The sequence below is a fragment of the Phocoena sinus genome, chromosome 14, assembly GCF_008692025.1.
Source record: "Phocoena sinus isolate mPhoSin1 chromosome 14, mPhoSin1.pri, whole genome shotgun sequence".
Classification (NCBI taxonomy): Eukaryota; Metazoa; Chordata; class Mammalia; order Artiodactyla; family Phocoenidae; genus Phocoena; species Phocoena sinus.
The window spans coordinates 38,249,397-38,275,712 of NC_045776.1; the positions used below are offsets into that span (position 1 = coordinate 38,249,397).

General features: G+C 35.9%; 1 protein-coding gene and 1 pseudogene across 4 annotated transcripts in view; one reads left to right on the forward strand and one right to left on the reverse strand.

Moving 5' to 3' along the window:
• The window catches only part of KIAA1328 (KIAA1328 ortholog), a 375,328-nt gene that overhangs the window by 167,410 nt on the left and 181,602 nt on the right, over positions 1-26,316 (reverse strand). The window lies entirely within an intron of this gene.
• On the forward strand, positions 13,532-14,839 carry LOC116738778 (annotated as a pseudogene).

Genomic DNA, 26,316 nt, shown 5'->3' on the forward strand with positions numbered 1-26,316 from the left:
AATAGTGTGCTTAGCAACATGTTAAAAATGTGGATTTTATAAAGGCAAATGCATAAAAATTGAGTTTATTCTATTTATTTCTAATACAGAAGCCAACCACTAACAAATTACATGCTGAGGCATGATAGCTATAGAAGGGAAAAGTTTTGTTGGGAATTTGGAACAAATCTTAAGTGTTTCTGCAATGTAAGAAACTAATTTGGTCACAATTTTTATAAGATAGGAACCGGAGAGCCAACCTGCCTTATTTGACTGATATTGTTATTTTTTTACTGATTTTTAATACTTCTTTGCAAGGTTGAAATCCAACTCTGTCTTCAATGGCAGATCAGACTGAAAAGCAAAAATGAATGGCAGTACTTTGGAAGAGCAGCGTCACTATGTATTTTTATGTCATATTCCATAATTTCAATAAAATTTATTTGTGATGATTTTTTTTTTTTTTTTGGCCCCACCGTGTGTCATGTGGGATCTTAGTTCCCTGACCAGGGATCGAACCTAAGCCCCAGCAGTGAAAGTGCAGAGTCCTAACCCCTGGACCACCAGGGAATTCCCTATTTATGATGATCTTGATACTGAACATCTGTGAAAAATTATCATTGAACTCCTCTCAAATTAGATGTTTCAAATTTTATTTTCCATCAAAATAAGATCCATGCATAGAAAATCCATTTCTTTCATTGAAAGAATTTTAAATTTAACTATAATTTTAAAGAATTGTTGAAACTGGTTAGTGATAAAGGGCTAGAGACAAATTTTGAAAACATACCACCACTTCCTTCATTTTGGACAAAAAGTTAAAAGTTTAGAATGAATAATCAAAGCCTATTGAAACTGCTTTAAAATCTTTTCTTCCATTCCTAGCAATATACTATTGTGATATTTCTCTATGTGAGTGTTAATAAAACAAAACAGAAAGAGTTTAAATATATATGTTATCACCTGTGAGTATCATATCACCTCTCCAAACAAGACTGCACAGGTTATAAATGAAGGAGCAAGCTTGTGTATCACATTAAAAACTTTCAATGTTAACATACATAGTACTACTGATATAGCTGGCGCTTATTCAAAGTGTGTACAGGCACTTATTCTGGGGGAATTGTGATTTCACACATACATTTTTTTTTTTTTAGTTATGATTGCAAACAAGAAAAAGTGATGTAATAGTCATTCTCTGTATTAATCACCTGTATGCATACTTTCGATGAAGTTTTTTTATCATTTTTTCCTATGTTGTGTCTGTTCAGATTATGTTTACTAAAATATAATGTCTATTGAAACTTTTAATAAAAATTTTGTCACATTTCATTTTATAGTATTTAATTTTTAATAAATTTTTTAAAAGTTTTAGTCCATGGAGATGGACAAAAATAATCAAACCTGCTTCTTCACCACAGATAATTTAGGAAGCCCTGACCCAAATCATCTAGAACACAGTCAGTCTATTAGAACACTACTTTGAAAAGATGGATTTGTTCCAACATGATTTATATATTAGGGAATAATCTGAAAATAATGCAAACTTCATGTTTGCTCCTGAACAGTTCTTTTTGTGAAACACACTATGTGAACACAGAAAACTGCACCCAGCTGAACTGGTCCATGTAGGAATTTACACAATGCACACACCCACACACCTGAAACAACCATCAGTTATCTCAGTTCCTCAGGAATGTAACACTGCAAGGTTGTGCTTTGCTATCCTTTTACATTGTGAACTTTTCAATATGAGAAAACAATCTCCTAAATGTCTAAGCATCCTTATTCAGAAACATCAAGCAGTACATGCAAAAGCCAAGTTTCAAGTATTGAGGAGAAGCTTGATATAATAAAGTATTTGGAAAGAAACATGGGAATGTGCCATTCCCTGAGCAATGAGCATAATGGAATCCACATTGAGGACCATCAGAGACAATCTGCAAAAAAGTCTATGGCTGATATAACTTCAAGTGCTACAAAGTCATTTAAGAACACGGCCTAAAGAAAAAAAACAATGGAAAGACTGGTGAACATTTAGATTGAAGGCCAAACAGCAAAATAACCAAGAACAACCTTTTTCACAAAGAGAAAGCAGTATCAATATACAATGACCTTCAATGTGAATCACCCAAACCTGTAGAAGTGGCTCCTTTTCATGCTAGTTATGGCTGGCTTAATGCTTTCAACTACCACTTTATCTGTCTCACAAAGCTCATAAATCCAGGGACTATTGCTATTTATTTTAAAGAAATTGAAAAGGGATACTTTGCAACTGAATAATGATATGTCTGAGAATTCCTCCTTTCCTCAAAAAAGTAAATGCTAAATAGAGTTTTAAATAAAGTTAGAAAGCAAAATGCGTGAAATGTTATAGTGCGTGAATTATGAAGTTAAAGGTCAAAACTACTACCCATTTTGTTTGAGATGTCTTCAAATATGGTACTTGCTTCCTATTTTGAGGGATTCACCTTATGCAATCAAGCATATGGAACCAACAAAGGTGCCATTTTGCCTGCCATTGGTAGCTTAATTTTAAAGTTTTCTACATTACTACTAGCTTAGAAAATAGCAACATGAAAAGGCATGGCAGACAGTGATAGCATTCCCCAACTCACAAACATCCATTGGCAAAGGGTGGAAGCCATATTGACTCAAGGTATTTGAGCACAACCTATCAACAATCATTAACTATTTGCTAATTAAGTTATGTTGACTCAGCACCGTCCCATATGAAGATAGATTTAAAAAGAAAACAAGAAAAGGTTGAGCAGAGACATCAGTGGACACACATTGAAGGGAAATATATTCTACAGAATTAACACAGGCAAGTCACAAAACAAACAAACAAAGAAAAGGACAGCAACAAAAATAACCTTCAATAAGAAGCCAGAGTTGCTACAATATATTACATAAAATGTCCAGTTTTCAATGAAAAAATTACAAGAATTTCAAAGGAATAGGAAAGGGTTACCCATGTTAAGAAAAAAAAGTCAACTGTCTCTGAAGGGGCCCAAATATTGGACTTACAAAGGTTTCAAAAGAGCTATTATAAATATGTTGAAAGACCTAAAGAAAAACACATTTAAAGAATTAAAGGAAAGCACGATATTGACAACAAATAGAGAATCTCAGCAAAGAGATAGAGGGAAAAAATATATATGAAAGAACCAAATGGAAATACTGGAATTGAAAAGCATAATGAGTAAAATGAAAAATTTAGTAGAGGGGCTCCTCAGCAGATGTGAAATAGCAGAAGAAAGAACAGTAAACTTAAAAGTAGGTCAATAGAGATTATTTAATCTGAAGAGCAGAAAAAGAAAAAAAAGGGATGAAGAATAATTAGTCTCAGAAACCTGTGGGTAACCAGGAATACCTACATACATGAAATGGGAGTCCCAGAAAGAGAGAAAAGAGAAATGTGGGAGAAAAATATTTGAAAAAAAAAAAGACAGTCAAAATATTTTTATTTTGATGAAAAATATTAATCCACAGATCCAGGAAGCTCAACAAATTCCAAGAAGGATAAACATAAAAGATCCACATTTAGACAAGTTATGGTCAAGCTGTTTAAAGCTAAGCAAAAAGAAAATCTTCAAAGGAGTAAGGGAAATGATTTATTACATATAGGGCACAAGAACACATTACACACACACACATACACACGTGCGCGCGCAAAGAAATCAAGGAAGACACAAATAAATGGAAAGATACTGCTAAAAAGAATATTAACAACAGCTCATCAAAAACAGTTGAACAAAAAGGCAGTGGGATGGTACAAAGTCCTAAAAGAAGTAAACTGTCAACCAAGAATTTTATATCCATCTAAACTATCCTTCAAAATGAAGGCAGAATAAAGATATTTCCATGTTTAAAAACAAAGCAAAGCAAAACAAAAAGACTTAGAGAATAGTTGCTGGTAGACCTGCTTTATAAGAAATGTTAAATGAAATCCTTTAGGCTAAACAGAAATTTACACCAGTTACTTCAATGTACAGACATAAAGGACACCAGAAAAGATAATCTTGTAGGTAAACGTAAAAGAATTTGTACATGTGTGAATTCTTAACTGCTTTATAAGACAATTACATAAAAATCACAGTTATAAAACAGTATTATTGGGCTTTTAACATGAAAAGATTATATGTATGACAACAATAGCATAGTAGAGTAGGGAGGAAATGTTATATTGGAGCCAAGCTTATATTTTACTGGAATACTGTTAGAATTCATCTTAAGGAGATTATGGTAAATTAAAATGCATATTGTAATCACAAGAGCAATGATTTTAAAAATAGCCAAGGAATTAAAATGTTACACTACAAAACATTTATTTAACACAAAAGAAGGCAGTGAAGAAGCAGCAGAGGAACAAAACCACATGAGATATAAAGAAAAAAAGGAGCAAAATGCAGGATATAAATCCAACCATATCACAATTACATTAAATGCAAATGGATTAAACTTTCCAAGAAAAAGGCAGGGATTGTCAAACTAGATAAAACAACAAGATCCAAATGTATGCTATCTATAATAGCCACACTTTAGATTCACACACAAATAGCTTGAAAGTAAGAGGATGGAAAAAGATATACCATGCACATAGTAACATAAGAGAACTAAAGTAGCTATTCTAATATCTTTAAGTAAAATATATTACTAGCAATGAAGGATATTTCCTATTGATAAAATGATCAATTTATTAGAAAAAAAGTGATTATAAACTATTATAAACTATTATATGAACCTAACAGCTGAATTCTCAAGGCACATGAATCAAAACTTGAAAAAAACTGAGGGAGAAATAAACAATTTAATAATAAGAAATGGGAGACTTCAATACTCCATTTTCAACACAAGGTGGAATAACTAAACAGAAAATCAGCAAAAACATAAAAGAATGATAAGTCAACCAACTTGACCTGACATCTATAGAACATTCTATCTAACAGCAGTAGAAATCATATGAAACATTCTTCGGGAAAAAAAATTTTTTTGCTAGAGCATAAAACAAATCTTAACAAATTTCAAAGGGTTGAAATTATGTGAAATATATTTCCTGTACATAATGAATTTAAATCAGAAACCAACAACAGAAAATAATTTGGGAATTCAAATGTTTAAAAATTAATGCATGTCTAAATAAATCATGGATCTAAGAAGAAGTCAAAAGGTGTTACTACTATGATTATGTTATGTTATATGGCAAAAGAAAGATCATCTGGATGGGTCTAATCTAATCATAGAAGTGCTTTAAAAGGAAAGTTTTCTTCAGCTGGTAGAAGAAGGGGAAGTCAAAGAGATTTGAAAAAACAAGAAGAAATCAACATGCTGTTGTTGGCTTGAAGATGAACAGGGCCAGGTGATTAGAAATGTGGGCAGCCTGTCAAAGTTGAGAGTGGCCCCCAGATGACAGTAAGCAAGGAAAAGGGGACCTTAGTCCTACATTGCAAGGACCTGAATTATACCAAAACCTGAATGAGTTAGGAAGTGGATTCTTCTTCAGAGTGCCCACAGAACAGCCCAGGCCAGGGGACTCCTTCATTTCAGCCTTGTGGGACACTCAGCAGAGAACCCCATCAAGATCAACCAGGCTTGTGACCTATAGAACTGTGAAATAATCAATGAATGTTGTTTTAAAGTGCTAAATTTATTATAATTTGTGACACATAAATAGAAAACTAATAGAACTCATAACTAATAAGGAAACTGAACAAGTAATAAAAAAAATCTTTCCACAAAGGAAAGTTCAGGCCCAGATGGCTTCACTGATTAATTCTCTCAAATATATAAAGAAATAATAACACCCATTCACAAACTTTCAGGAAATAGAGGAGGAAACACTTCTCAACACATTCTATGAGGCTAGTATTACGATAATATCAAGCCAAAGATATCTTAAGAAAAACAAGGATCAATCTAAGAATGTAGACCTAAATATCATCAACAAAATATTAGTAAACCAAATCTCACATAAGATAAAAGAACTTATACACAATGATCAAGTGAGATTTATTTCAGGAATGTAAGGTTGGCTTAACATCAAAAAAATCAATTCAAGTAATACAGTGTATTCATAGAATGAAAAACAAAAACCAAAACCACACAATTATCTAAACAGAAGCAGAGAAAACGTTTGACAAAATTCAACAACCATTCACAATAAAGACTCTCAGCAAATTAGGAAGAGAACTTTCTTAACTTGATAAACAGTGTCTATAAAAAAATCTATAGCTGTAGGTTTTATTTAAGAGTACTTAATGGAAAAAGATCAAAAACAAAAAATGCATGTCCACTGTCATCTCTTCAAGTCAACACTATACTAAAAGTTTTAGTCAGTGCAATAAGGCAAAAAAAAAAAAAAGACATTATGGAAAGAAAGGAAAACTTATTTGTAGACGTCATGATCCTTTATGTGGAAAATACTGAGGAATCTACAAACAAAACAGAAAAACTACTAGAATAGTTAGTTCAGCAAGGTCACAAAATACAAGATCCATATACAAACATCAATTTTACCCTTAAACAACACAGGGTTTGAACTGTGTGGTTCCAGTTACACGAGGATTTTTTTTCCATGAGAAAAATAACTCAATTTAAAAATGGATAAATAAATGGGCAAAAGATATAGTAGGCCTTTAACCAATGAAGACATACAAATGGATAATAATCATATGAAAAGATGCTCATCATTATTAAACATTAGGAAAGCTAAAGTGAATAGCCAGGGACTTCCCTGGTGGCGCAGTGATTAAGAATCCGCCTGCCAATGCAGGGGACATGGGTTCGAGCCCTGGTCTGGGAAGATCCCACATGCCGCAGAGCCACTAAGCCCGTGAACCACAACTACTAAGCCTGTGCTCTTGAGCCCGTGAGCTACAACTACTGAAGCCTGCGCGCCTAGAGCCTGTGCTCTGCAACAAGAGAAGCCGCTGCATTAAGCCCACGCACCACAACGAAGAGTAGCCCCTGCTCGCTGTAACTAGGGAAAGCCTGCACGCAGCAATGAAGACCCAACACAGACGAAATTAATTAAAAAAAATAAAGTGAATACCCTGTTAAAACCAAGGAGAGAAAGTACTTCACATCTACTATAATGGTGATAATCAAAAATATAGAAAATGAGGAGCTGGAGAAACTGGAATTCACATATACTGTTGGTGAGAATGTAAAATGATATGGCCATTTGGGAAACAGTTTAGTAATTTCTTCAAAAATTAAGCATAAAATTACCATACTACCCAGCAATTTCTCTCCTAGGCACCTATCCAAGAGAAATAAAAACATATGTCCACATAAACACTTGTAACACAAATGTGCACGATGACACTATTCATAATAGCCAAAAACTGGAAACATTCCAAATCTCTATTAACTGGTGAACTGTGAAACCAAATGTGGTGTATCTATAAAATGGAACAGTATTCAGCAATAAAAAGAAGCAAACTACTGATACATGTTCCAACATGGATGAACCTCAAAAAGTGATGCTAAGGGAAAGAAACCAAATGCAAATGGCTCTCTATTGTATGACCCTATTTATATGAAATGTCCAGAAAAGGCAAATGCATAGAGACAGAAAGCAAACTAGTGGTTGCCTAGGGCTGAGGGTAGTAATAGGAATGACTGCAACAGGGCATGAGGGATCCTTCAGCAGGCATGGTCCTTAATGTCATAAAACTGGATTGTGTGATGGTTGTATATTCTATAAATTTATCAGCAATATTCACCTTTAAAATGGGTGAATTTTATAATAAAAAGACAACATTCATTCATTCACTAACATTTACTGAATGCATACCTTGTACTAAATACTGATCTAAGTACTACGGAACCATCAAACATAATGAGCCTGCTGTAATGAAAATCCACATTTTAGTGGAAAGAGACAAATTAGTAAACAAACTAATTACAAGGTCATTTGTCATTTTTTAAGTAGTATAAAGACAATAAAAATCAGGCTTTTTGATGAAGAATAACTGGAGTGAATGACAGAGGCTCAATGAACCCTTTCCACTTCTTTTACTTGCCTCAAGATTTCTTTACAAGGTCCCTTCTGCTATGATAGACAACATGTCATTAATACAGGAGATCCACACTTCATCTTGTTTCAGATGGGCCTTTAGAGCCTGTTGGCTGGAAAGTAACTTGATTTGGGAGAGACTTATTACACAGTGCCCTAAATACTTAATGGCAATATATAATTAGAGAACAATACAATTTGTATAAAACAGGTGGAAAGAGGTAAAGTTAACTATAATGACAACAAAAAATACAAGTGGGGCAGATGTTGCTTACTTCACTGCTGAGAGGGAGTGATGATGAATACTCAAATCAAAAATTAATCACTGCACAATTTATAATATATGGTTTCTTTAGGGCCTGAAAATCATTATGATATACTGTATACTGATAACTTTTGGACATATTTCGGCTGAGATCATGATTAGGATGATTATTTAAGCTTGAAACAGTCTAAAGAGCACAAAAACTTAAATTAGTTCTTTAGACTAAGTCTAGAAAGTAGGAAAAGCCCTGCTCACAGAAAACTGTCCTAAAATGCTGCTGTGGAGGAGGGAAGGGGTATGGGTAGCAACAACAGAAAGCTGAATTCTCACAGCACTTTTCATGTAGGATGGAAGGGAGTGAACCCAGGCATTAAAACCAGGCTATTACTCTTGGCAATGATTCCAAATATTGGGTTGGCAAAAAAGTTCGTTCGGGTTTCCCATAACATCTTACAGGAAAACCTGAAAGAACTTTTTGGCCAACCCAATACAAAAAGCAGGTACCTGTGAGCACAGACTGGCCTACTCGCAACAGTCTTCATGTTTCTACATGTCTCAACAAGAACTAAACAAGTCAAATTGTATGGAATATCTGTGCATGCCATCATCTGTTCAACACAGCCGATCTGTCTAAATGACCCGTATGTAAAGGGCTTCCACCGATAAGTCTCACCTAGGAAGACTGGCACAACTTGGGTAGGCACAGACAGCATCCTCAGACTATCAGGTTTATTAGCGGAGTCCTAAACACCTAGTAATTTAAATGACACCACAGTCAACGTGATTTTGATTAATCTCTTAGCGAGAAGGACAGGACAATCGGCTTCTTCCCAAGAAGTATTCAAACCTGGAAGTCTTGCTCATTAGTATAATATTAGTCATAGTTATAGTTCCTCTCCCAGTTAATATTTTTCAGGCTGGTGCAATGGGTGTCCAGCATAAAGTGGCTGCTAATCCATAAGATATTTAATATATTTCTTGGAAATACAAATAAACAACTGTACATGTTTGTTAACTTGGCTATGAAAGACTGCTAAATCAGCCTACTTTAGTCCGCAAGAAAGGCATTTTCCTTAGTTGTCACAATGTTGCCTTTCAGCGCTCTCTGGAAATCACTCTGACCAAGTGTGGTTTCTTTCACAGGGCAGCCAAATTGCTAGGCAGCACCAAACACACCTGCAATCAAGTGCTTACAAAACAGAGTGAGAATTTTTTTGGCACTATTAAGAAAACAGAAACAGCCATAAACGTAAGACCTTCCTAATATTTGTAAACCCAAACCTGACACAGAACCTCTCTTCTCCTCGGAAGGCATACTCTGAGGGAAAGGCAGAGGGGAGAAAGCTGAGGCATCGTGGAGAAGTAGAGAGGAACAGAGAGGAGCAGAGAAGAGTAGAGGAGAGAGGAAAGGAAGAGCAACATTGAAAAAATAACACTTTAGTACAGTTCATACAGGTTTTTAAAAAACATTTTAAACTCAAAGGACTCATTTTTGTGTTAAAAATTACATATTACCTCACTCCAAACCAAAATTAGTTTAAATCCTTCTATCTACACAGAAAAATCATAGAAAAAGGACATAAAGAATGGATAAAAGTGATGACAAAGAGACTTGTCAGTTTCCATCTCATAGACTTTTCCTGTTTTCTAGTACTTGTGTGATTAAGCACACTGATCATTTCTTCAGACAGAAAATACTTCTAACCTATCTGTACCAAGAAGATAATTCAGTAAGATGTATTTATAAAACGCTGCATGTGACAGGACTCACCAGCAGTTTGATTAACAGAAGACATTTATTTCTATTACACTAGCACAAATATTCTCCAACTTTAGTGTTCATAAGAATCACCCGGAGGGCTTGTTAAAAATGCAGATTTCTGGGTCCCACTGCCAGAGTTTCTAATTCAGTAGGTATGAGTTGGGTCCTGAGGATCTGCATTTTTAGAAAATTTCCCAAGTGATGCTGAGGCTGCTGGTCTAGGAGACACATTTTGAGAACCACTGTGCTACCAAATGTCTCCTGACTTGATGAATGTGTTCCATCTGGCTGTGGGAAGTCAGTGTTCAGATATTTTTCATTCCCTTACCTCATACAATGGGCCAAACACAATTTCCTTTCCTGCTCTGGTCTCCTCCTCTATGACTGGTTTATACCTAAACATTTATTATTTATCCTCTTTTTGTGAATATTGGAACAAAAAATTCTTTCCCATTAAAGTGGGTACCTTCTGTCCATAAAGTATCTTTTTCTCAAAAGTCTCTGTGTGTTCTGTATGTAACTAATAGAAGAAAAGTACATTTGGAGTTCTTTTCACTCCTTTTGCTCTCCCCTTTATTCTTATTTTATATCCATTACTTTTCAGCATCTTTTAGTTCTGCACAGTAGCAGATGAACCTCATTCAGCTCTTTTGTTCAACAATGTTGATTAAACTTTCTACTTCCTACCTTATCAGAATTTGCTTCTATTTTAAGACCAAATCTACTTATGACAAGAGCACACATAAACCGTTGGGATGCAGAGGATAATTAACCTATCCGTAACTACATTTCATTTCTCTATCCTTTCAGGGTATTAACAGATTTTCACAAAGTACTGCATCATACAGAAGGCACATGGGATATACCTGATAGAGCACCTTTTAGTGGGTGAAGTCACAGTTTATTTCATTTTATTTTTTTAAAGAGAATTATTTATTTATTTAATTTTATTTTTGGCTGTGTTGAGTCTTTGCTGCTGCGTGCGGGCTTTCTCTAGTTGTGGAGAGCGGGGGCTACTCTTGGTTGCAGTGTGCGGGCTTCTCATTGCGTTGGCTTCTCTTGTTGCAGAGCATGGGCTCTAGGCGCATGGGCTTCAGTAGCTGTGGCTCACGGACTCTAGAGCGCAGGCTCAGTAGTTGTGGTGCATGGGCTTAGTTGCTCTGCGGCATGTGGGATCTTCCCAGACCAGGACACGGATTCGAGTGTCCTTCATTGGCAGGCGGATTCTTAACCACTGCACCACCAGGGAAGTCCCCAAAGTTTATTTTTATTAAGAGTTAAATCTGATTCCTATAAGGAGATGTTAATAAAGCTCAAAGACATGCCCAAAGTAACTGAATCTAGAGCCAAAACCATGAAGTTTGGTTTCCAGCGTGAAGGCCAGATATTTATATTTCTGTAGTTCTTATTTAAATCTCTATTTCTCTTTTATTACTTTGGACCCTCAAAATAAGTATTCTTTACAAGATTCCTATTACACATCAATTTGGGCTTTAATTACAAGTTACAATAAATCTGACAACAATGTATCTTTTCTTCCCTTAAATTTTCTCATTTAAGTATTTTTCTGGTCCATAAGGTTATATTTTTACCTTCTTTAAAAGAGCAAAAAGCATTCAATACTATATCTCCTATAAGGTTTTGTTACTGTGCATTTGTTATGCTCACAATACACTTTCTCCCTCCCATAAAGTCTCTTTGTTTTCTTAAGAATACCATTAAATTTGTATGCTAAAATTTAAAAAGTACATTTAAAAGATAGTTTCAATGACAATTTCCATTTTGGGGTATTACAGAGGGGGATACACTTACCTGTCCACTACAAACTAGAAAAAATATATAAAACAACTGTTTTCAGACATTGGACAACAGCTAGTAAAGGTATATGATCCCTGGAAGAAGGCAAACAAATGAGCTAAGCCATACAATGGTCCTTCATTTCTGTTTGGACAAACATCCCACACTACGCTAGAGGGAGGGTAGTCCTAAGCAGAACACAAAAGTCTTGGTGAATTACGGAGACAGAGATCGGAGTTCAGGGAGGCTGAGGTGGCTAGAAGTTACAGAACAGAGTCCCAGAGAAGAGAGAGCTATTCAGAAAAATAGCTGAGTAATCGGCACATAGGCCCGTTTGAGTTTTTGCTGAATGCCAAGACTGCACATGTGTAGAGTTAAACTGCGATAGCCTGGGAAAAGAACAACCAGGGAATTGGAAGTAAAACAGTTCCCAGAAGTCACACAGAACAGGGAGGTGTACAAGTTTCGACCAGTCAGAATGAGAAAGTCATAGCTGATCCCAGGATACTCAGTCCTATTGAGAACCCAGAAAGAGCTAACTAAATGGTTGTTAGAGAAAAATCTAGCCTACAGACTAGTCCTAATAAAGCCTAAACATAAGCTTCTAAGAAGTCAAGATCTACCAATAACTTAAATGCCCGCTAGGACACTCTACAAAGGAAGACAACAAAATCTAGATACTCATTAATGTAACATACACACTAATGAACAGCCAATAAAAAATTACAAGACATACGATGAAATCTGACTAGTCAATCAAGAGGAAAAAAACCCAGAAATGACAAATGATGAAATTAGCATATGAGGATTTTAAAAAATCTATTATAAATAAGCCCAACATAATTAAAGATTTAAAGAAAAACATGAACATAATAATAAGATATAAAAAATAACCAAATGATAGTCAATAGATGAAAAATGACAAATCTAAAATGTTAACTCCATGCAGTAAAAGTTTCAGGAGATTAGATGTTGCTTAAGGAACTTGAAGACACAGAAATAGACACTATCCAAACGAAACACACAGAGAAAAAAATTAAGATTGGGGAACAAAGCCTTAGTAACTTGTGGAATGATACAAGTGATATATGTAATTGCAGTGACAGCAGAGGTGAAGATAGAAAAAATATATGAAGAAATGATGATTTAAAATATTAAATTTAATAAAATCTATAAACCCACAGACCCAAGAAGCTCAATGAAACTCAAGCAGAAAAACACAAAGAACACCAAGGGGCACCGTTATCAACTTGCTAAAAACTAGTGATAGAAAGTTCTTGAGCAGGAAGATTAAAAAACACATGACATACAAAGAAACAGAATAAGAATGAATCTTATTTAAAAATCTCATTAGAAAAAAACATACCAACCAGAAGAAATTATAGAATATTTTAAAATTGGTGAATAGAAAACAAAAACACACTGCTAAGCCAGAACTGTATAAAAATTTCCTTTAAAATTGAAAGTGAAATAGATATTTTCACACAAACAAAAGATAGAAGAATTTATTACCAGATAATCTGTATGGCCATAAACAAACAAACAAACATATATCTTCAGGTATAAATAAAATAATACTAAATGGAAACTTGGAAACAAACGAATAAAGACTTCCAGAAAATGGAAATATAAGCAATATCTTTTCATATTTAAAATTTACCTAAAACAAAGATAATGAGCCCAAGCTTTTCCCATGGGAGCCGCCAGGTCGAGAGGAGCGTAGTCTTCTCCTCTCACTGCCATGGCATGTGCTCATCCACTGATATCAGTGTTCGCTTAAAAGGAGGAGTCATCTGGCATAAATGTCACTTTATCTGCTGTGTTCAAGGCTCCTGCTCAACCAGATATTGTGAACTCTGTTCACACCAACTTGCACAAACACAGCAGATAGCCCTATGCTGTCAGTGAATTAGCAGGTCATCAAACCAGTGCTGAGTCTTTGGGTGCTGGCTAGGCTCTGGCTCAAGTTTCCAGGGTTCGAGGCAGTTGGACTGACTGTTCTGGCCAGGGTGCCTTTGGAAATAAGTATCATGGGGGCCACATGTTTGCGCCAACCAGAACCTGGCAACATTGGCACCGCAGAGTGAACACAACACAGAAGTGATATGCCATCTGCTCTGCCCTGGATGCCTCGGCCTTATCAGCACTGGTTATGTCTAAAAGTCATTGCATTGAGGAAATTCCTGAACTTCCTTTGGTGGCTGAAGATAAAGCTGAAGGCTACAAGAAGAACAAGGAGGCTGTTTTGCTTCTTAAGAAATCTAACAGGCCTTCTTAAGGCATGGAATGATTTCAAAAAGGTCTATGGCTCACAGCAAATGAGAGCTGGCAAAGGCAAAATGAGAAACTGTGTCACCCAGGGTAGGGAACCCTGCATCATCTATAATGAGGACAACGGTATCACTGAGGCCTTCAGAAACATCCCTGGAATTACTCTGCTTAGTGTAAGCAAACTGAACATCTTGCAACTTACTCCTGATGAGCACATGGGACATTTCTGCATTTGGACTGAAAGTACTTTCCACAAGTAAGATGATCTGTATGGCATTTGGCATGAAGCTGCCTCCTTCAAGAGCAACTACAACCTTCCCATGTGCAAGATACTCAAAACAGACCTTTGCAGAATCTTGAAAAGCCCAGAGATCCAAAGAGCCCTCAGAACAGCACACAGATTCATCTGTGAGTCCAGAAGAAGAATCCGCTGAAAAACCTGAGAATCACGCTGAAGCTAAACCCATATGCAAAGACCATGCACTGGATGGACATAATTCTTCTCTAGGAGAAGAATCACAAACTCTGGATGGATAAGGCAGCAGCAGCGTTAGCAGCCATATCAGATGAGGAAGGGGTTCCAGGCAAGAAGCCTGTGGTGGAGAAGAAAGGAAAGAAGGCTGCTGGTGTTATGGAGAAGGCTTTTGTGGGGAAAAAGGCTGCAGTGACCAAAAAACCACCAGCTGAAAAGAAGCCCACAGAAAAGAAACCCACCGCAGAAGAAAAGAAGCCTGCTGCATAAACTTTAATTTGTGCATTCCATAAAGGTCAGATCATTTTGGACAGCTAATTCTGAATAAAGACCTGATCAAAGAGGCAAAAAAGAAAAGAAAACAAAAACAAAACAATGAGCCCCAAGTAGAGATAATGCTAAAACTGTTGACATATATACATTACTATGTATGAAATAGATAACTAATGAGAACCTACTGTATAGCACAGGAAACTCAGTGCTCTGTGGTGACCTAAATGGGAAAGAAGGGAGGACATATGTATACATACAGCTGATTCACTTTGGTGTACAGAAGAAACTAATACAACATTATAAAGCACCTATACTCCAATAAAAATTAATTTAAAAAAAGGCAGGAAAAACTAAAGAAAAACTGAAAAATTGGTGAAAAACAGAAAATAAATTACAAGATGGTAGATTTAAACCCAACCATACTGGATAATTAATCAAGTGTAAAAGATACTAACACTCCAATAAAAAGCCAGGGATGTCAGACAGGATTATAAACCAAAACCAACTACATGCCAAATCCAACTATGAGAACCCTACTTTAATTATAAAGACAAAGATAGGGAAAACTAGAAGGATGGAAAAGAATATACTCCACAAATTCTAATTATAAGAAAGCTGGAGTGGCTATATTAATATCATACAAGGTATTTCAGAACAAGTAATATTATCAGGGATAAAGAAGCATGTTACAAAATGAAAGAACTTAATGCACCAAGAAGACATTACAATCCTAAATGCAAAGGCATCTGATAACTGAAATTCAAAATATGTGAAGGAAAGATAGAAATAAAAAGAAAAATAAATCCATAATCATATTTGGAGCTTTCAAAGCTCTTAGTTAATGACAGAAAAAACAGACCCCAAATCAGTAAGTATATAGAAGACCTGAACAAATACTATAAAAACATTGACCCTATTGCTATATATTGACTACTCCATCCAATAATTGTAGATTAGGTTACTTTTACATGTGGATGAACTATTCAGCAAGATAGGTCGTATCACAGGATATAAAACAAGTCTCAATAATTTCAACATATTGAAATTGTGGAGACTCCATTTTCTGACACAGAGGAATTAAATTAGAAATAAATGTCAGAAAGTTATCTGAGAAATCTGCAAAAATTTGAAATTAAGAAAAATTTATAAATGATTATAAACCGTTCAAAGAGGAAACCACAAAGGGAATTAGAAAATATTTTGGGGCTTCCCCGGTGGCGCAGTGGTTGAGAGTCTGCCTGCCAATGCAGGGGACACGGGTTAGTGCCCCGGTCCGGGAAGATCCCACATGCTGTGGAGCAGCTAGGCCTGTGAGCCATGGCCACTGAGCCTGCACTCCGCAACGGGAGAGCCCACAACAGTGAGAGGCCCATGTACCGAAAAAAAAAAAAAAAAAAAAAAAAAAAAGAAAATATTTTGGAAAAAAAAAAAGCCCAGCATAAGAAAGTGTGGGATGCAGGTAAAGGAGTTCTCAGAGGGAAATTTATAACATTAAATGTTTATAACTTTAAATGTTTAAATGTGTACATCTGTAATTTTAAATGAAAAGAATAAAGTCCCAAACCAATGATCTAAATGTCAATCTTGGAAGTTAGAAAAAGAAATGCAAATTAAAACTGAAATAAATAGAAGGAAAAATAAACATAAGGCTAGAAATAAATGATAGAGAAAACAAACAATAGAGAAAATCTAATACAAGCTGTTTTGTTAAAAAAGCAATAAGATTGATCAAGAAAAAAAAGATACAAATCATCAAAATGAAAAAGGGGCACACAGATGCAATGCCACAGACATCATCAAGTTGAAAAAGGAATATTATGAACAACTTCATGCTACTTATATGACAACTTATGAAATGTACAAATCCCTTAAAAGACAGAAATTACCAAAACTGACTGAAGACAAAAGAGAACATCTTAATACCTCCATGTCAATTAAAGAAATCATAATATCACAAAGATAGAAAATAGAAAAAGGAAGAAACAATTTCCAATTCATTTAGTGAAGACAGAATTACCTTAATACCAAACCAGATAAAACTACTAGGAAAAAAAAATCCTACAAATAACTTCACAAAACATAGATGATGTTAAAATGTTGGGGAAACAAGAAAAATAAGACAATGCAGAGATAACGAAATGGTCAGTTGCTCCTTGCCAACTGCTGCCACAGTCTCCACACACAATCACTGTCAGCTGTAAACAAATTAAGCTCAGTGGTTCACAGGTGTTCACAGTCATAACACAAAAATGAACCTTCCTTCAGAAATGTAGCATTTAAAAGTTCTGAGGTGGAACTAAGAAAGATAAAAACCAGAATCAAGTGTACTGCTTGCTACCTTCTGCTTCACTCCAACGCAGATTTTAAGTAGTCTCCTACTGGTATGAAAAAATATGATAACCATCTGCATTTAAATGTTAGCAGTGGTATTCAAAGAATGTATTAGAACTTGTTTGTTTACTGTTAAAGTCGTACAGCAACATGATCAAATTATTTGCCTGATGGACTATGGAAACTTTATCCTAAGCCAGTAGAATATGTATGATGGCTTAGATTTTCATAATTATTTTTTCATCTTAACATAACTCTCATCTCCCAAAACAACTTCTTAACAATTTAATGAGAATAAAACCACAGTAAGATAATCTCTATTTCTTACATTCAGACTCAAAATATAAAACGACAGAAGTAAAGGAGTAAACTTGGAATTCCAACCAGTCTCCAGATTCCTTAAACTGCCATGTGATGACAATACTGTGTACCAAGCAAAAGCACAAAGTATGTTTTAAGAGATTTTCCACTGGAAAATATACACAATTTAACATTCAAAGGTCTTTAATTTCCCACAGCATTATTAAATAGCAGCCTTTTCTCAAGGCACTTTGCTATCTAAACAGAAGACAGCAACAGAAACAACCCGCCAGTCCCTGTGCAGTGAAGTTCTCCTAAGACTGCAGTACCACCTGAGACTTTAGCCACCTTTGATTTTAAAGCCGTCATTCTAAAATTTTAATAGGGAGTATAGTGGGTGAGAGAGGATTTAAATTGGGGCTCACGCCTAGTAAATTCTCATTATTATATGAATTTTGAAAAATTAAAATTATATCCTCTATACTCCATTAATAAATTTAACCAGAAATTCTATACGATCAGAAGAGAAACTGGCAATTCTTATACTCCTGAGTGTCAGCAGCAGCTCTGACCTCAATTTCACTGAAGCACACACCTGGGTGGGTCTCTGCCAGGTCAAGTGCCAACTAAATTCTTCAATTAAAAAAAAAAAGCGTTTAATGAACATTTATGCACTAACTGCTGCAAGGTAACTTTCAGGAAACTATCTCAACACCAAAACAAACACAAAGAAATCCTACCAAATAATTTTTAGAAACTGTGAAATGCCATCTCTAGAGTCAGAAGTTGGTAGTTGGTAATTGTGTTACGGACACTTTTCCTCCTTAAAAAGAAGTTTCTTATACAATAGGTTTCATTACAGGAATGTATTGATTGAAACTAGTTTCACTACCACTAATGTTCTGCTTAATTTTAAAGATAACATAATACTGAACAGAATAATGTGTTCTATTAATAACACTTTATTGAAACTGTAGACTGATTTATTGCATGTTTGTCCAAATAAACACCCAGATCATTTGCCATAAATCTTCTTGAGTCTAAGCAGAAGGCTGAGATGCAACTTGATAAAAATAAAAAGTTATCATAAAACATAATGAAAAATCCAATCTGAAAATTAAACAGTGCACTGCTCAGCTTCATGCTTTGTTTAGGGTCTGAAGCTTGCAATGAAGATGAAAGAATTGCTCTAGTTTACTTAAAATGGCTATTGTGAGTCATCTGGGAAAAACTATAAAAATAATTAAAATCTGTTAGAGGAAGTCTGGCCATTTAGTTTCTGAGACAATTCACTCTAAGCGCATTGCTCGTACACTTTAAGATAAAATAGCTTATTTTTTATTAAAGATACTTTTTAACTTGGACTTTATTTTGTGGGGGTGAGAGAGGGCCGAACTTAACAGGCCTGTGTTCACGAACTAAAATACTTCTCCTTGGAGCTTTAAGTTTGCAGTGAGTCTACTCAGACCCATTCTGGTGGTGTACGTACACACAGGAGCGTGCATGTACACCAGCTACGTCATAGGTGACACGTGAGAGGATGCCATCAGGGCATTCCTCCGAGAACAGTGATCCACATGCCACTTGGAAGGCAACATTTGCATTTCACAGCCAAGAGATAAGGCTGTGTTCTACTACATATTCTATATAAACTTAGTCCTTTATCTGTAGCTGATCTGCCTCATGTAGAAAGTTGTTAAAGATCTCTTCTATATTATTTACCATTTTGAAAAATTCTTGTTTTCTAAATTTATGTAGGGCATTCTCCATATTACGAAGCCTAACTTGTCCTGTAATCTTTCAAATTAATTTTGAAAAAGAGAAGTTATTTAACTATCTTAAAGAAATAGCAATGTTTGCTACACAAATTTAAAAGTAGGATTATAGAAACTGCAATATATTGACTTCAGTACAGTTAGATGTAAGAGTTCTATATTTAAAGCACCAGAATTTATTAACCAAGACTCAACAGTGCAATTATACACTCCAGCTTACAGAATACCCGCCACCTGGGTAAATCCTTCATCTACTGTATAACATATCATAATTCATTAAGCAGTCCCTTACTGACGGAAGCTTAGATATTGTGCTGACCGCTGACGCATGGCTTACCCCACCCTCCATTTAATTATAAAATGTGGGAAACTACAGACTCCCTTCTATTAGCCAGAGCTCTGGATGTCAATTAGGTTCTGCTTATTTCACATGATTTTGGGGGTCTTCTTTGTTTGTCTCTGCTGGCAAGGACAATGGTGAAAACATGAGAATTCTCTCCAGCATTAACAAAATAGGGAACATTTTTCAGTTTTTTGGGGTAAGAAGCAGCAGTGTGGCAGCAGCAGAAGCACCAATGGCTTGTTGACCTGGCTTCCTAACCCTTTGGTCTCGCTGGTGGGAATCTTTTCTGTGGTTTCCTGGATGTCCAGAGACCAGTGCAGCAGCAGTAGATGCTTTGCTCTGGATTCCAGCATAGCTCCAGTGATGGTCTCAGAGCATTATGCCCTGAGTATATAAGTTCTATATTGTTCTGAAGTCACCAACCGAAGTCCAACATAAAATCGCTTCTTAGGCCCTTCCAAAGCTTTTATTCCTAGTATATAAAATTCCTTCTTGTTTAAAATATCTTGAATGGCTTCTGTTTCCCACACTGAACTCTGACTGACAAGTCTTCTGCTATTACTAACAATGAATTCTTTTTTTTCTGAATTAAGATACAATTTATGTACAATAAGATTCATCCTTAAGTCTATGGTTTTTCAAGTTTTAAGAAATGAGTACAGTTGGGTAAGCACCATAATAATCAAGAAAGTTCCATCATACCAAAAAAACTCCTCATGCTTTGTAATCAGCCCTAAAAATTCTTGATTTGCTTCTGTCTCTGTAGTTTTCCTCTTCAGGAATGTCATATAAATGGACTCACTCTTTGAGTGTCGCTTCTTTCACTTAGCATAATGCATTGGAGATTCAGGTATGTAGTGTGTATGTTAACAGTCCGTTCCTTTTTTTGCTGAGTAGGGCCATGTGGATTGTTTCCAGTTTTTAAGGAATATGAATAAAGCCACTGTAAATACTCACATATAGGTTTTCATGTGAATATAGGTCTTCATTTCACTTGGGTAAAAATCTAAGAGGTAATCCTGGTCAAAAGTGGACCTGAGCTAGGGTGGAAGCAGTGAAGGTGGTAAGCAATGGTATTAGTTGTGATATGTTTAGAATGGGCTGCATTTGGTGATGGATTGGCTCTGGGGGTGAGAGAGAAAGAAAAATGTCAATTATGACTTCAAAGATTTTTCCTGAGAAACAGAAAGAATAGGAACGCCATTTACCGAGCTAGGCAGATGAGAGAGTTACAGGTTTGGAAGGGAAATCAAGAGTTCAATTTTAGTCACACTGATTTTGAGATGTTAGTGGACAGACCCAGTATATGTTTACTGTTAGCTTCATTAGATTGAAACCCTTTAGGGTATAATCTGTATCTTTTACTGATATACAATTTCCCACAATAGTAAGGGAATGGATTAGAAGGTTTGGGGGTGTTTTTCACCTCTAGAATTCTGCAGTGAGAATCAGGCTGTCACAGGTATAAATTTACAAGTGTACTAAGTTTCTTGTATTCCACAAATGGCTACTTAAAGGGTCCCTATAATTTAGGTAAATATGGCATCGCTCTGCGACAGCTTCAAACCAGCATTTTTAAAGCAAAGAAATACCATTTTCTGGAGAACATGAGGCAATTTCATGGTTAGGGAATTATTTATGTTGAATTTTCCATTTTTTGTTTCCATCAATTATTGCTATACCTCTATCCTCTTTTTGGTCAGAACAAACAGCTTTAGTTCCTTAGATCTTAGTGTGGCATGATTTCAAATGACAGTATCATTTTAACTGAATTCCAAGGCTAGACATGGTGTTTTAGCTTTGATGTTGCCGCCATAATCAGAAAGGGATCCCCAAAAGCTCAACCAACATTACCTCTTATCCTTCCATAGTATATACAATGCTTAACCTCCATCACTTTCCCTTTAGTGGATCTGCAACCCCAGGCAATGGAGACTCAAGTAGCTAAGTCCCTATGTGATCCAAGCTAACTACAGATCTAGTGGAAGATGAGGAGACCAAATTCTGGCACTAGAACGAAATATGTTATAGTAACAACAGAAAAGTTCTTCATTAAAAAAACCCACAGAATGGTACAACTCCCTTCAAGATAATCTTTAGAAAAAGATACTTTCTTCAAATGCCTCTTTGCCCAGATAAACATGATAAGCTCTTCCTTATTCTTTTCAATACCTAAGACCTCTTCATTACTATTTATATTTTAGCTGCCCTAATCTTTATGACTAACAACTTCTAAATAAATAATCTACCAGTTAGTAAATGAGTAAGGAAAGAGAAATCCATTAGCTTAAATAAATTAGGTGTTTTCTTTTTCTTGTAATGAAGCCTCTGGAAGAACACAGTCTGCAGCTGTTACAGCAGTGTTACAATGTCATCAGGACTTCAGTTCCTTCTATATTTTTGTTCAGACATGGACTTGCCACCTTCTACTCACAAAATGGCTATTTAATCTGCAACATCAGGTCAGCATTCCATAGAGCAAAGCTTCTCAATCTGGCCTCTTGACATTTGGACAAGATGATTCTTTGTGGTGAGAGACTGTCCTGTACGCTGTAGGATGTTTAGCAATACCCACGGCCTCTACCTGCTAGATGCTGCTAGCAACTGTCAGTTGTAAAAACCAAAGATGTCTCCAGACATTGCCAAATTTCTCCTGGGGGTCAAAATCATCCCTGGTTGAGAACCGCTGCCATAGGGGAAAAAGAGACTTGACAAAGGATGAAAAGAGGCATAAAATCGAGTGTAGCAGACAGTGGAGCCTGCTACACTCCCACCCCACCCCCACCCCCGGGCCCTCTTAAGGGAGTTTCTTAGAAACCCCATGGCATGGCACAAATTCTACTTACATCTCACTGGCCAGACCTGTATCCCAGTGCCACCCCATCTGCAAAAGAGGCTGGGTAATGCGGGTTTTATCCTGCGACACTGTTATTCTCAATAAGACTGGCATTCATTTAAGAAGGAATAAGGGAAGAATAGATAATAGGTAGGCAACTAGCATTCTCTGTGACAGAAAATGTTTCAGTACTTTATTTGCAAGACAATTTTGTGCAAACTGACATTCTTGAGCATATCCTTGCAAAGGCTTCCAAGATTTTAAAAAGAAAGTTTACCTTGATTTGTGTCTTATATAAAAGACTTACTCTTTTTTGCAGAGGCTGCCTTCTCCCTTAAGAATTGGTTATTCTTTCCAGCTTTTTGTATGTAATCTTTTTCTTCCTTCTGGACATAAGTTAGGTTTTAAGGCTCTGTTCATTTTTTTCCCCAATCTTTCTTTTTTCTTTCTGTTTTAAAAGTTGAAAAATATCTATTGATCCATCTTTAAGTTTACTGACTTTTTTTTTCTGTCACTCCACTATGTTGATGAGTCCACCCAGTGAATTTTTTATTTTGGATACTGTATTTTTTTGGTTCCAAAATTTCCATTTGGTTGTTTTTAATAGTTTCTATTTCTCTACTGAGAAATTAAAGTGTTTACATTTATGCCACGGAGAATTGCTATAAAAGCTTCTTCAAAGTCTTTCCCTGATAATTTCAAAATCTGGGTGACCCTGGGGTTGGCATCTCTCTTTTTCTTTGAGAATTGTTTATAATTTCCTGATTTTTTTGTAGGCAGCATAATTTTGAATCATACCCTGGACATTTTAATGTTATGCTGTATTGGCTGTCAGTCCTTTGATCTTTTATAATCTGCCAGAGGATTTGTTTGTCTGTTTTAACAGGCAATCAGGTCAGTTAGGTTCAGACCACAAGTTCTTCCTCACCTCCTCTGAGGAGTGGTTCTAACTGAAGGCCAGTTCTCAAAGACTGTGGTATGCTGCTGTGGGTTTGTCTGACACATGCACAAACTAGTACTTGTGCTGGTTATACACAAAATGAGGGGACACCCTCCCCAGCTCTCTTTTTTTTCTAAGATGTCCTCCTTAGTCTTCAACACAGATGCCCCTTTCTGGGTTATCTGGCAGGAAAGACAGGGTTTCTCTTGTAGCACTTCTACTATAGCTGCAGCCTTGCAACTGGGTCTGTCTTAGGAGCAAAGCTGGGAAAGGTAGAAAAAACATAAAGATCCCTCCCCCATACTATTAAATGCAGGACGCATTTTCTTGATTTCTCTGGATAGAAAAATGAGGTTTCTATCAGAGTTTTAATTGCCAGAGCCACTGTTGCCCAGCTCCATAACTGGGGGCAAAACCACGGGAAAAAAGAAACAAAACAAAATAAAACACTAGTAAACGCACCCCAAACTAGTTGCCCCTCCAGGTTTTAATTTCCCAGCACCAACTGTCTGCTTTTGATTATTTATGTAGTTGCTTTTGTATTTTGTCCAGAGTTTTTAGTTCTAATCAGCAGGAAAGGTAGGCTATAGGGGGCTTACCTCAACGAGGCAGGAGTATAAACTTTCTAAAATGTCTTTTATGAGTCATAGAAGTATAAGCTTCTATGAAAGTCATAGGAACTAGCTGCACAAATCACAAAACCTTAGTAAGTAAATAACAAAAAATAAAGAGAAATTAAATACATTCATTCTTAAATCAAAAGTGTTAAAATAAAACAATAATCAGGATGAAAAAGGAATTTTTCATAGCCAAGTGTCTGAACTAATAAAGTCAGACTGTCAGTGGGTCAATCTGGTTATGGAGAAAGAGACCAAAATACCTTTATTATTCTTCCTTTTAAAGCAACTTTTTGGGAGAGGGAGTGAGGGGAGAAGGGGACAAGCCTAATAAGAAGCAAGGCATTTAACACTGCAAAGTCAAAGCATCATCCAGGAACCCTAGAGTGGCTTCCTCCTATATGAATGTCTTACAGTGTCACAGACATAACAGGAAAGCAAAGCCAGTGTGTATGTCCAGGTTAGACACAGGCAGTACTCGAACAGATCGAAATGTCTAACTCTAGACATAGGAGTTTTCTCCTAAAACATTGCCAAGATAATGCATGCTATCTTCAGCCTCTTGGTATAGTTAAGGATGGATGAAATATATATTATAGTCTCTCTTGGAATTAGAAACAACATTAAAGAGTACAGCAAAATAAAGAGGGTACTTCAGAGAAAATTCTTGAGCTTTTCTCAATCTGCAAATGTTAATGCCAGAACTCTAATACAAAAACACCTCCCCTTTCTCCTGCTCCCCCACTATTTAATTACTTTTTCTTGGTAAGGGTTGGTATACTAACTAGAAACCTTAAGCTGTGGCAAGACGTTTATTGCTTCATGTTACCTTCTCATAGCTTTAAAGAAAAAAGAACCCAAATATTTATTTACTTTCTGTTTTTAAAGTTTAGAGCCTTTTTAACAGACTCAGTAATCAATGAGAACAAATTAAAACATTCTCATCTACTCCAATAACAACCAAACAACTGTCTTAGAATCCTGGTCCACATCACTATAGCCGTAACTAATTGACCTTCAGCAAGTTACTTACTCTCCCTGACCTCCATAGAAGAGGATAATGATGGTGCTTACCTCATAAGGTTAAGGGATGAGAATTAAATATGTCAATATATATAAAGAGTATAAAACAGCATCTAGTAGAGACTATATGCTATATAACTATCGGCTATCATTGTTGCTGTTATTAAAATAGTATGAGTCTAACAAGGTGGAAAAGTGGGAAAAGAAAGGATTTTAGAATCATTTGATAATGTGCCCAACACTCACTGTGTAACCTTGGGCAAATTACTTAACCTTAGAAGAGTTATTTCATCCTTTGTAAAAAGGAGTAAATAATAACTACTCATGGCAGTTTGAGGATTAATAAAAGACACTTTATAAAATAAATTGCACACAGAAGCAATCAATAACTAATAGTAATTATTTTTATCACCATCACCCAGCTTCTCCCCAAACAATAAGGAATTCTTCTGCCCTCTGTAGAAATCACACATTTTACTTTGAGTTCTTCAAGAGAAACCAGAAAGATGCAACTTTTCTTGCATTGAAAACCACTAGAACTTTCCTTCATTCCAAAAAAGGAGAAGTAGGAGAAAGGTGTATTTAACTAAAGTTTTTGCCAAATCCAATCCTCTGACAAAAGAATGATTCTCTTGTTAGAGGTCTAGGTCAGAACATATCAACAAAGCAGTTTCATCATTACGCACTTCTCATTTTAAGAGCAGTCACTTCATGTTGTTGCTTTACTAATGCATCAGTGATTATTCTGGTATGGAATGGTGTTTTATTTGACACTTGTAAAAATAAAACTGGACCTTAGATTAAAGTTGGTGGATTGAATAGTAGAGGAATGGCAGGAAAGGAATATAAAAAGGTATAGACATACTGAGAAAAAAATTGGAAAAGATACCAACAAAATTTTGGATGTTAGAAAGCAGGTGGATGAATCAGTAACTGATTTAGCACGAACAAAGCAGAAACCTCACTCAGAAGCAGGCTGACTGGTAGTAGCTCAGGAATAGGAAACACTGGGTATTACCAAAAATGAGAGAAGAAGTGAGGCTGAAAAGAGAAGGACTGATTGAAAATCTCTTTAAGGAGACATTAAGTTTTAGGAGGAGAGTTTTTAAGAGTTCACTCAACAGAAACCCACTGAGAGCTTTCCTATACAACATCTTAAAGCACATCAGGGACAGGCATAGAAAAATAACAGTATGAACTTACTCCACTCATGAATGTCTGTCAAATGAATGAATGTATCCATGTATTGTCATGAGTTGAATTCTATAACTCAAATTAAGTAGGTTTATTTCTTATAAACTACTATATG